The sequence below is a fragment of the Helianthus annuus genome, chromosome 14, assembly GCF_002127325.2.
Source record: "Helianthus annuus cultivar XRQ/B chromosome 14, HanXRQr2.0-SUNRISE, whole genome shotgun sequence".
In the NCBI taxonomy this organism is placed as follows: Eukaryota; Viridiplantae; Streptophyta; class Magnoliopsida; order Asterales; family Asteraceae; genus Helianthus; species Helianthus annuus.
Genome location: NC_035446.2, coordinates 40,223,700 through 40,235,172, shown reverse-complemented (window position 1 = coordinate 40,235,172; position 11,473 = coordinate 40,223,700). Strand labels below are relative to the sequence as shown.

The 11,473-nt window shown below is 34.7% G+C and overlaps 2 long non-coding RNA genes across 2 annotated transcripts; both read right to left on the bottom strand.

Annotated features, from left to right (window-relative positions):
- Window positions 1–901: 901 nt before the first annotated feature.
- LOC110905407 lies at window positions 902–3,526 on the bottom strand. Its single transcript, XR_004879952.1, has 4 exons — window positions 3,341–3,526; window positions 2,907–2,956; window positions 2,155–2,300; window positions 902–1,992 (listed from the first exon to the last, which is right to left on the bottom strand). It is a non-coding gene; the product is annotated as an uncharacterized LOC110905407 (long non-coding RNA).
- Window positions 3,527–8,647: 5,121 nt separating this feature from the next.
- On the bottom strand, window positions 8,648–10,946 carry LOC110908272. The gene is made up of 4 exons (XR_004878435.1): window positions 10,519–10,946; window positions 9,528–9,602; window positions 8,831–8,902; window positions 8,648–8,756 (listed from the first exon to the last, which is right to left on the bottom strand). It is a non-coding gene; the product is annotated as an uncharacterized LOC110908272 (long non-coding RNA).
- Window positions 10,947–11,473: the final 527 nt, after the last annotated feature.

Sequence of the window (11,473 nt, the reverse complement as noted above, 5' to 3'; positions counted from 1 at the left end):
TATCACAAGTTTAACAAATACATACCGAGATGAATGGATAGGGTCATGCGATGGATGCACCAATACAATCTTGAATTGTAGAAAATAAACCATATGGTCTTATCAAGTTTTCTTTTTTTTTATTGGTACTTGAACGTTTACCTCACACCATTTTGGTCCAATCTCTGTACCAGCAACAAGATCATTTAGGTCCAAGCTCTAGACCCTTCCTCTTGCTATAATCTCGGTAGAGTTTAGAATGCTTTTGAGGAAAACTTCTTTCGACCTAGAGTTTAGTTTTCAACAAATATTTATTAAACTCTAATCATAATAGTGCAAAAAAATCATTTTACAAAAAAATTAATAAAGTTTTACACTAGCAAGCTAACATTTTTATAGAAAAACTAAGGAAAAGTGGTTTTTAATAATCCCACGTTTACAATCTTGTACACAATAAACCCACCTTTTACTCTTGGTACATAATAATCCCACGTTTACAATCTTGTACACAATAATCCCACCTTTACTCTTGATACATAATGCCCAATACGTATCAGGATTAGTGCTTATAAGTAGACCTGGCAAACGAGCCGGGTCGGGTCAGGTCTGCAGCCAGTATACTAAAATCTTACATTGATACATATTAGTATATTAATTATAAAAGGAAGGACTTGTTCATAGATTTCAAGTAGGCGACTTCAATAGATTTGAGTATTTAACTTCTGTTATGATTTAGAACAACTCTGCAGCCAGTATCACCTAGACTTTTAGAGACCTACATAAGAACTTAATTTTTCGTTTGGTTTTGTGTATATTAATTGCTTGTTCTTTTTGTCTTTGTGCACAACCTCTACTTCACATATTATTTTTCTATAAACTTGTTCATGGGGCATCTGATCTGATATCAATTCAGTAGATGTTAACAAGATTCCTAACTCAAAACCATTGGAAAATTTAATCTTACAACAATCCAAACACCAAAAAGATTACCTAAATTCACTAAAACAATCCTCATAATCAACAAAGTCTAGAAGCAACTAAAATACTAATGCGTTTTGAGACTTTGATACACTAAAAACCTATGTGGTCAAAGAAGCCAAAGGAGCGCACCTTGGCACAAAAACGTCTGAACCTAAAAAACCTGCCCGAAACAGCCAAAACTAGTTTTAGATGGTCTGAACCAGCCGCAAATGGCCTAGACCAAACTCACGCCTGGGGCCTACGCAACTGGCGCACCCTTAACCCTTTAACTACTAGCTAAAAACATCTTTCAAAGTGCAACAAAGTAGACATCAATTTACCAATCACAACTAACACCTTGTAAACATATGGCCACCACCAAAGTTCACACCACTTTATAACAAAAACAACTCACAAATCCAGTAGTAATTCCAACAGTTTCTTAATTTCTCACAAAACCAACACCAATGGCTAAAGAGCTGTTAAATTTGGTGACTATTTCTATCAATTAACACACAGTTGCATGTTCCATGGATGAAAGTAAAAGACTTATCAAAGTAACAGCTATCAAAAAGGGAATATAACATGGATACTTTAAGATCCTTAACATGATACGCTCAAGGCATAGAAGATGTAGCAAGAATATAACTCCAAAATTCCAACCAAACGTAAGCATAACGGATGGGAAGATTTGAGTAAATTAGTTCATAAATTTATATAAAAATATTCCATAGTGTTTTAAAAGCAAGAAAGGGTGTAGTAAAATATAAAAGTAACAACTTAAACCCTTTTACTTATGAATTAGTAACATTCATGTAAAAAACTTGTTCGTTCACCAATTATATAAAAATGGGCTACTAAGAAAAAAAAAAGAAACTACAACTTTTCGATAAAGTGAATGTGGTGAGCTCATCATTTGTGGATAGAAACAATACTAAAAAAACCTCACCTTCAACTGGTAATCAGCAGACTGTGTACCAGGCCTAAAGTTTTTGGCCATGCAGGACCCCAATGTGTTTGGCCAACATGCATAAAATCTTGAAGCAGCTAACCCTTTTCAATGGTAAAAAACAAGAACTAATTCAGCACCTTTTAATAAACCAAATGGTATTTTAGCCCCTAACTTTTCTTAATGCCTTTAATAAACCAAATGCTTCGAATTTAACTACCAAAAGAGATAAAACATGAAATGTTGTTGGGAATAGAACGATGTACTTAGACCGGACGGTGTGGGACAACGCCCCAGACACCTCAGCTGGGTAGCGCCCCCTACACCACCCCGCTTACGCCAAAGGGGTGCTATCCTTGGCCTCCGCCAAAGCCATAGCGGGCATGAGAGGAAAAAAAGCCATGGGGCCCACCTTCATAAACCATCAGCTTTGGTTTTTATTTATTTTTTTCTTTTTTAATATAGTTAAAAGGGGTTTTGTAGGGGGTATTATTCCACACCGTGCAAGTTTACGATAAAACCACCACTTATTTGTCGTTTACATGGCGCTGATATGGAGTGATAAAGCCACTAGAGGATTTAGGCCACATAACCTAGTCTTAGTGAGAACACGAACTGAAACTTTTTTGTTTTTCTTTATTTAGAACTTGAAAAATACTTACGTGTAACTCCACATATGTGTAAATATGGGGTACAAAGATGTGTGCTTTGAAGTTTTCAATCAACAAAAAGATATATACCTGCATGGAGCACAAAAGATTCAATCACACCATGTTACATAAATTACAATATCACAGAACTGAACTTGGATTCAAGTTTTTAATCAGTGGAAAAGAATATCTTTGTGGTGGAATAAAAAACTAAAACTATTAATAACAAAATCAAACAGGATCAATCATTCACTAATAATTTCAAACATATGACATATTAACATAACACTAGAAGTCTTAATTTTTATATAGAAATTTCATAGTTAACTAAAAATAAAACTAGAAGTCTAGAACAGATGCGTAATTACCTTCAAACAGACCAGGTGAAGCCAGATTTCAGAACCAAATCCATATGACACTGCAATTTTGGAACTTTATATAAGAAAACTACTAACATACAAATAACTAAGACTAAAAAGATATGAGAACTCAAGATACATCAATTACATACTTGTCTCCTAACAATACACTTAAAAAACAATAGAAAAATTGGTACAAACATTTCATTGAGCAATTCATGTGCATCTTAAAACCAACGATATTGATTCCTCAAACTAGCAAAACTGGCTTTGTCTGCGAACTTGGGTTTTATACTACGAACAAAATCATAAACCATTTAGGAGATATTACATCTGGATCTCAGAACTCCAAATAAAATTACAATAATATTTTACGAAACATACATAGACATCCATCGAAGAACAAAAATAAAATAAAAATTTCAAGAGACGCTTATGCTTACCGCTTAAGCAGCCACCGCTAGAGCAGCTCTCAGGGCAAATATGAAGTTGTAGGTCACAGAGATCTAATCTTTGAACGATGAACAAATACAATGCATATTGCTGGAATGTTTGAGAGCGAGATAGAGAGAGGGATGTTAGAGGGCAGATGCTCAATTTAGGTTTTAAGGATTAGGGGGAATTTGGGTTTATGAGAAAATATGAAAAATCGAGCGGGATGATTTTGGTTGGGGTGGGAAATACGAAATATTTAGATGAAACTAAAAGTAAAAAAAGAAGTAAATATTTATTAATAGATAACTAGTCTTAGCTCCCCGCGTTGCGGTGAGGGGCGTAAAACCGTGCTACCAGCGTTGCAGGGAGATATAAAACCATGTTAAGTAGCAACCAAACGACGATCAAAACCGGGAAAAACATAAAATAAAAACACGAGTTTTTAGCCCCAAGTGACACACATGACATAAAATGTAGTCAAAATAGAATTTAGGGAAATTGGCCTGTAATAATCTCACCTAGACCTTATTGGTCATTAATAATCCCACCTCAGAATATCCCCCCCACCAGTCCCACCTTTCACATATTTTTCCTACAATGGTCCCCCGTTTGAAAACCAGCAACGGAAAGTCAGCGGTCTCTCTCTCCTTTCTGATCTATTTGTCGCGTCGTACGCCACCGTGAGCCACCACCCGGGGGTGGTGGTTGGCCGTATAATCGAGAGCAGGGGGTACTGTGTGGGCGGTGTAGGGGGTTGTGGCGTGGGGGGGTGCTTGTCGGAGAACGGAGAGCACCGGTGATACCGGCCGGAGGTTAACTCCGGTGACCGGAGTTGAGTGAGGGAAGGCAGAGAACTCGTGATGGGGTGCGGCTGAAGAAAGAATGAGGGTGTTAGGGCTTTGAGGTTATAATATGCTTTATATACTTAGGTTTTGTTTAATGGGTTGGGCCCAGGGCCCGTCGTTTTTTTAACGGCCCAATACGCTCACGAGGCCCATTTTTGAACCCGAATGTCGTAATATGTCGCAAAATAATAGATTAAGTCGAAAACACTCCAAAACTACATTGGAAATCGATATTGGGCTGGTATTTCTTGTCGGTTGTTAAAAATGCGTAAATTGACTCATTCGTCGTTCCTTGTCGGTTTTGCGATCCGTTTTCAACTACGGATAATAAAATTGGAAAACAAAGCTAAATATGTCATAATATTTCGTCTTTTAAGTTAATACGCGTGTCTGATGCTTCCGTTTCGTTGTCGGTGCGTTCCAGCAGTCGCGTTGTGATCCATTAAGGCCCAATACAGTTCATTAAGACATATATGATCTACTATCGGCCATTGTGATCCATTAAGGCTCAATATGGTCCATTAAAACATATATGAACTATTATTGACCATTGTGATCTATTAAGGCTCAATATGTTTCACTAATACATGTTTAATCTACTAGTGTCCGTGTGATTCATCAGGGCCTAATATGGTCCATTAACACATATATGATATACTATTGGTTATTATGATCCATTGAGACCATATACGGTCCATTAAGACGTATATGATCTACTATTGGCCATTGTGATCCATTTAGCCCCAATATAATCTATTAAGACATGTTTCTACTAGTGTCCATTGTGATCCGTATAGGCCCAATATGGTCGATTAAGACATCTATGATCTATTATTGGCCATTGTGATATATTAAGGCCCAATTTGGTCCATTAAGACATGTATGATCTATTACTGGCCATGTTATTCATTTAGACCCAATATGGCCCACTAAGACATTTTGATCTACAGGTGTCCATTGTGATCCATTAAGACCCAATATGGTCGATTAAGACATCTATCATCTACTATTGTCCATTATAATCCACTAAATCCTAATATGGTTCATTAACACATATATGATCCCTATTTGTCATTATGATCCAATAAGACCCATATGGTCTTTTAAGACATCTGTGATTAGGGATGAGCTCGGTACTTGTAGCGAACATTCCGATACCGAAATGGGTACAGGTACTGGTACCGAAAATGTTTGGTACGATACTTTATGGTACTTTTATTTGAAAGTAAAATTCGGTAAGTAACAAACCGATCGAAAGTACCAGTACTCAAAAAGCCAAAAAAAAAATGGGTACCACAAACAAGTCGGTACTAGGAATTCGACACCCATGCTAATATGCATACATTACAAACGTATATAAACGTAACTAATATGCATACATTAACATATTATTTAGAAGAAAACAAATATGGTTTACAATCTATAATATTTAATTTTTGAATTTTATATATGTAATAATTTTTTTTTTGTTTTCTAATATTAAATAATGTGATTTTTTTAAACGAGAATACTATTTGAGAGGGAAATTTTGAATGAGATATTTTGGGGGGAAATTTAAGTTTTGGAGGAAATATTTTAGGGGGGAAATTTAAGTTTTGGAATAAATTATTTTTTGGAGAAGTTTTAGGATGGAATATTTTAGGGTTAAGTTTATGTTTTAGGATAAAATATTTTGGTGGGAATTTTAAAAGATGTAATAAGTTTAACCTTTGGTCACACATTTTTAAGTTATATTATAATAAAACTCTAGCGAATAAGCGTCCTATAAAACTAATGTTTTATGACTCAAATATCAAGTGTCCTATTACAGTGTATTATAATAACACCACAATGGTTAAGCGTCCTATAAAGTTTAAAGTTATAAGACCCAAGTGTCAAGTGTCCTATTAAGTTAAGTTCTAATATGACTTCGACTAGAAAGGGTCCTATAACACTAACATTTATGACTTAACTACAACGTGTCCTATTAAGTTATATTATAATAGGACCCTAGATGACCAAGTGTTCTAATACAGTACCACATAATGGGACACCAACAATTAAATGTCTTATAAAGTACTTTATTAGGATCTACATTTTAAGTGTCCTATTAAATTATATGATAATAGGACCCCAAAAAATCATCCATCCTATTAAATAGTTTTTTAGGACACCGGTTTAGTAGAGTATATTATAAAGGACCCCAAAAGTTCACTAGTCCTATTAAATAGTTTTTAGGACCCTCTTTTACAAGCGTCCCACAAAAAAGGTCCTAAAAAGCCATTTTTGTTGTAGTGATTATATTTCCATGAATCACCAGGATTCTGTGGTGGCATAGTATAACCTTGACATTCAACATTTGCAGCTTCAATAATCCGCTTTTCACTTGGAACGAAGACACATCGCAATGGATTGGCATAACCAACAAATATTCCCTCAATGCACTTCGGACCAAACTTTCCATGAGGCTCTATAACTGTACAGGGTGACCCGAACGGTTCTAGATACTTCAAATTCGGTTTGCGGTTATTGATTAGCTCAATACACGTTTTTTTGAACTTCTTGACAGTAAGAACCCTATTGAGCGTATAGCATGCGGCGGAAACAGCTTAAGCCCAAAAATTAATCGGTAACTTTGAATCTGCGAGCATAGTTCTAGCCGTCTCGATTAGTGTCCGGTCTTTACGTTCTGCGACTCCATTATGTTGCGGAGTGTACGGAGCACTAAACTCATGCAGTATACCTCTTTCATCACAAAATTCTTCCATCTTACTGTTTTTGAATTCAGTACCATTATCACTTATAATTCTACTGATAGGCCTCTGGTACAAATTCTCAATTCTTTTAAACAATGCCATCAAGCTGTCAAACGTTTCGTCTTTCGTTTTCAAGAAAGAAACCCACGAAAATCTTGAATAATCATCAGTTACGACCAAACAATAGTAATCTCCTGTAATACTCTTGACATTCACTGGACCAAACAAATCCATGTGAAGTCTTTCCAAAGGTCTCGAAACTGAATTTACTTGCTTTGTAGGGTGTGACTTTTTCTTCTGCTTGCCTTTAACACAGCTTATGCACTCCCCTTCCAGATGAAAACCTTTGACATGAACTCCTGTAACCAAATCATTATGCACCAAGTGATTCATCTTCCTTAGGTGAATATGCCCCATTTTCCGGTGCCACAATCTTGATTCTTTCTCAGTTGCTCTTGACACAAAACAATGAGCTTGACCCGTGGTTGTAGTAGCTACACTCATGTCCAACACATACAGATCATTGACTCTTGGTGCCCTCATGATGATCCATTCCTCAGGTATCACAAATCCCGGTTTCAAGATCAAACATTCTTTGTCAGTGAAGTGACACTACAAAAAAAATGCCATCTAGTGGCATGCAAAAAGTGCCACAGAAAAACAAGAAAGTGCCACTAAAGAACCTTGTAAGAATGGGCGGCACAATGTGTCGCACAAACTTTTTAGGCTTTTAGTGGCACTTTTTTATCTGCCGGTACAAACTTTTGAGCTTTTAGTGGCACTTATTTTTTGCCACAAAAATCACATCAAATTAAATGCCATTGACGTTTATCATATTAATTTTAATTAATTACAATTATCATTTATTTACATTAAAAAATAAAAACAAAATTGTAAAATGTAGAAATCATAAAATAATCACTTCAATTAAAATTTAAAAGTTCAATCAATCTTCCAAAGATTCCAAATGGCTAATAAGTGTCGATCTAAGTCTAATGATCAAACATATAACCCAAATAAACTAAAGTGTATGAATAAAAACTCAAAACTTCATTGTTTTTATGAATCTCTTTCACAATCTTCATGCGAGTTAAATAATCATCGTGACCGAGGTTGTATCCACAGGCGCTCCGACATCAAAACTGTGATCAACCCACAGACTAGAGACTAATATCTTCCCATCTTGTCTAGCAGCAACACATAGGGGATCATCCTACAAAAACAAAACACAAATATATGTTATAACTAAAGTATTAGTTATTTAAAACTCAAATCACATTCCCATCATTTACACACAACATAGTTTAATGCGCCTGGTTTACCTTCTTTGAAGAGCTTGAGCTTTCGAAGTTAACAACAATCAAAGATTTGATCCCACTGTCAGGAGAGTAATTGCACACTTTCTACACGGTCAAAATGTAGCAATTTTCTGCATGCCTCTTCATATCTGGATGCCTGGAAAAGAATAGTAAACAAATAAATAAAGGTTAACCTAATCCTCATTGTGAACTTGCAAAGAGAAGTTTAAAAGACAAATAAATATGAATTCGTGTTAGGTCAGATTTTGTAAGGAATCAAGGCCCAAATTACCATTTAAAGCTTACCTGAGTTGTACTCATGGGATTAAAGTTGCTTGGACCGTGCTTTCTCTACAAGCTTCTTCCATTTCTCGGATAGCAAAAAAAGATCCAACTACAACAGAATGCAAGATATACTCAGCAAAACTAAAATAAAGTTGACCCGGGTTGACCCAGATGCGGGTTATAGGTACTGGTAGTGAATGAAGGGTCACTAGCTACAGCGGGTAAGGTTGACGATGGTGCAGGTGGCCGAGGATAATGAGACTGCATTGGAATCGAACGTTCTGTTATGAGACGATCGAAGTTGTTGTAAAATATAATAATGATTCTGGAATTACCTGAATTATGGCAGGATCACTGTTAATGGGCTGCACGGGTTGAACAGGCTGAGATGATTTCACCTGAAGATCCTGCAATATAAAGAAGTAATTTTAACACCTTTGTTGTCCAGAAGTCAAAATATACAGCAAAGAAATATCAACTTAGCATTAATAAGTTATTAAATAGTAATCATCATCAACTTAATATTATTTATAGACAATTACAACTGTGACTTTAGGCCTCTGGCATAGTGGCATGACATCATTTTTAGCAATTACTTTAAATAAAACAAGCGAGCTCTCTTTAGTCTGGTCTTAAAAATTGGTTTATTAGTTAACTTGTATAATAATTATATGCAATTTTATTATTAATTATAAGAATAAAATTACAAGTCAAACTTTGTGCCAGTTTACTTTATACATAAAAAGTAAACATCGAAATCTATCACTTAATCTTAAATGCCTTTGTTCAGGTTTCACAATACCATAAAAAATAGCTATCTTTCTTGCTTATTTTCACTACACAAAGGTAAAAATAGTATTCACAACAAAGGGAAACTAACTGCCAAAAGATACAATCAAAGTTCAATGAATATCTAACTAATTCTTTCTAAAAATAGGGAGCTTTAAAAAAACAACAATCATGATATATGCCCTCCTAAATACAAACAAGCAAGTAGAGAAAAGAGAGTCAAATATCTTCCAACTTAGATACCTTGATATCACTTCCGCGAAATATTATGTACTTGTGGACCATCTTTTTTTCGCCCTTCTGTTCCAAAGGATCTTACTGCAGATATTTAGCAATAAGCTAATATTCAAAATTTAGCACGTTTGGAAAGAATGACTGCTACCAAACACATAACGCAGACAAGCGTAAGCTCACTATAGTAAGTTTGGTTTCACTACTTATATACATTTGCAGTTAATCTCTTGTCCTCTTGTGGCCAAACATTCAGTCCATGCGCAGAATCATAAGTGGTTCATTTCAATTTAAAATATTTATAGATAGTAAAAACATACACGACTATAAATTTTTAACAGTATATCATTATCATACAATTACTATCCTTGTCAAAAGGTTGAAAGTTCTGTTCAATTTGAGATAAGTTAACTTGTCTAACACAAGTTTAGTAAAGTTTGATGATAACTAAAATACAATTAATTATTTGAAATGGTTAACTCAAGAATCAAGACTAGTTCATTAGAAATGGTTGAGGATTCTTAACTCCTAGGTGCTAATTAAGGAGCCTTAACTAAAGATTTATAGTCTTGTATGTTTTTACTATCTATAAATATTTTAAATTGAAATGAACCACTTATGATTCTGCGTACAGAATATCAAACGCTTCAGTCCGAACAAAACGGAATCAAACAAATAATCTAAACAATTTCTGTTGGATTGATTCAATCTCTAACTCAAAAACAAATCTCAATTGTTTCAATTCATAATCAATTAAACACAAATAGTAACAAATTGAAGTAAGATCAAACCCTAGGGCTACAAAATAATCGTACATCACCAATGCAGCTTCCAATTAAAAAATTAAAACATGATTCGAGATCATTCAATAAAAAATCAACACATTTAATCAACAAAAAACGTAGAATATCAAACGATTAACGTTTGACAACTGAATTAACACAACGCCCATAGAATTACAACAAAATTCGAACGAAAACAACTCAGTTAATCGAATCCGTACCTGATAACCTCACTGATAGATCCAATTCACTACCAATATATGGTGGAACCATGAGATTCTGAAGCGAACGTATCAATTTCTGGATGGATCGAGTTTAGAGAGAGAAGAAACTTTTGTAACAACTAAAATAATACCTAATATTCATCCATACTGGCTAATTACTACTTGAATAAGATGTTTAGATCTCCAATCACTAGAGCAAACCCTAATTAATAGATCCATACTGTGGTCGAGTTCATACCTTGCAATCGATCTAGTTTTCAAGGAATAGAAGATGAAATCGGTCAATTGGAGGAGATGATTTAGGGTTTAATCGCAGAGATGAATCTGAGATGAGATTGGAGATGAGGCGAGGCATTTTGGTCGATGAGGTTGGAAACGATTTAGGAGGGATGTGTGAGATGATTTATGGCGCACCAGAGGAAATGGCGCTCATAAATTTGGGAAAAGGGGGAATCCTATAGAAACGAAGGTAAATTACCTTTTAAAATAAATTAGTTTTGATATATAAAAACCACATGTGCTCAGTTAACATTAAAAAAATATTTTTGACATATAGAGGTAACATTTCCGATCTAAAAGTTAAATTTTATTTTTTTTTCTTTAATTTAAAAGAAACTCTAACATGTCTATTAGGGGCGGAAATTCTTGACACGACTCGTTAACCCGACATAAAAAAAAAAAAAAAAAAAAAAACAGGTTTGGGTCGACTAACACGACCCTTTTAAAAAATCGGGTTCGGGTTGACCCGTATAAAAACGGGTTGAACCGTTAACACGTTTAACTATTTAGATAAAAAATCTTTTACATTTTTGTTTTTGTTTTTTTAGTTTTTATTTTACATAGTTAGTTATAATAATGTTAGTTTTAACACATTATATTATTTATTTATCACATACATACACACACGTATATTATTTATTTGGTGAAAGAGAAGAAGAAATTTTTAGGGAAA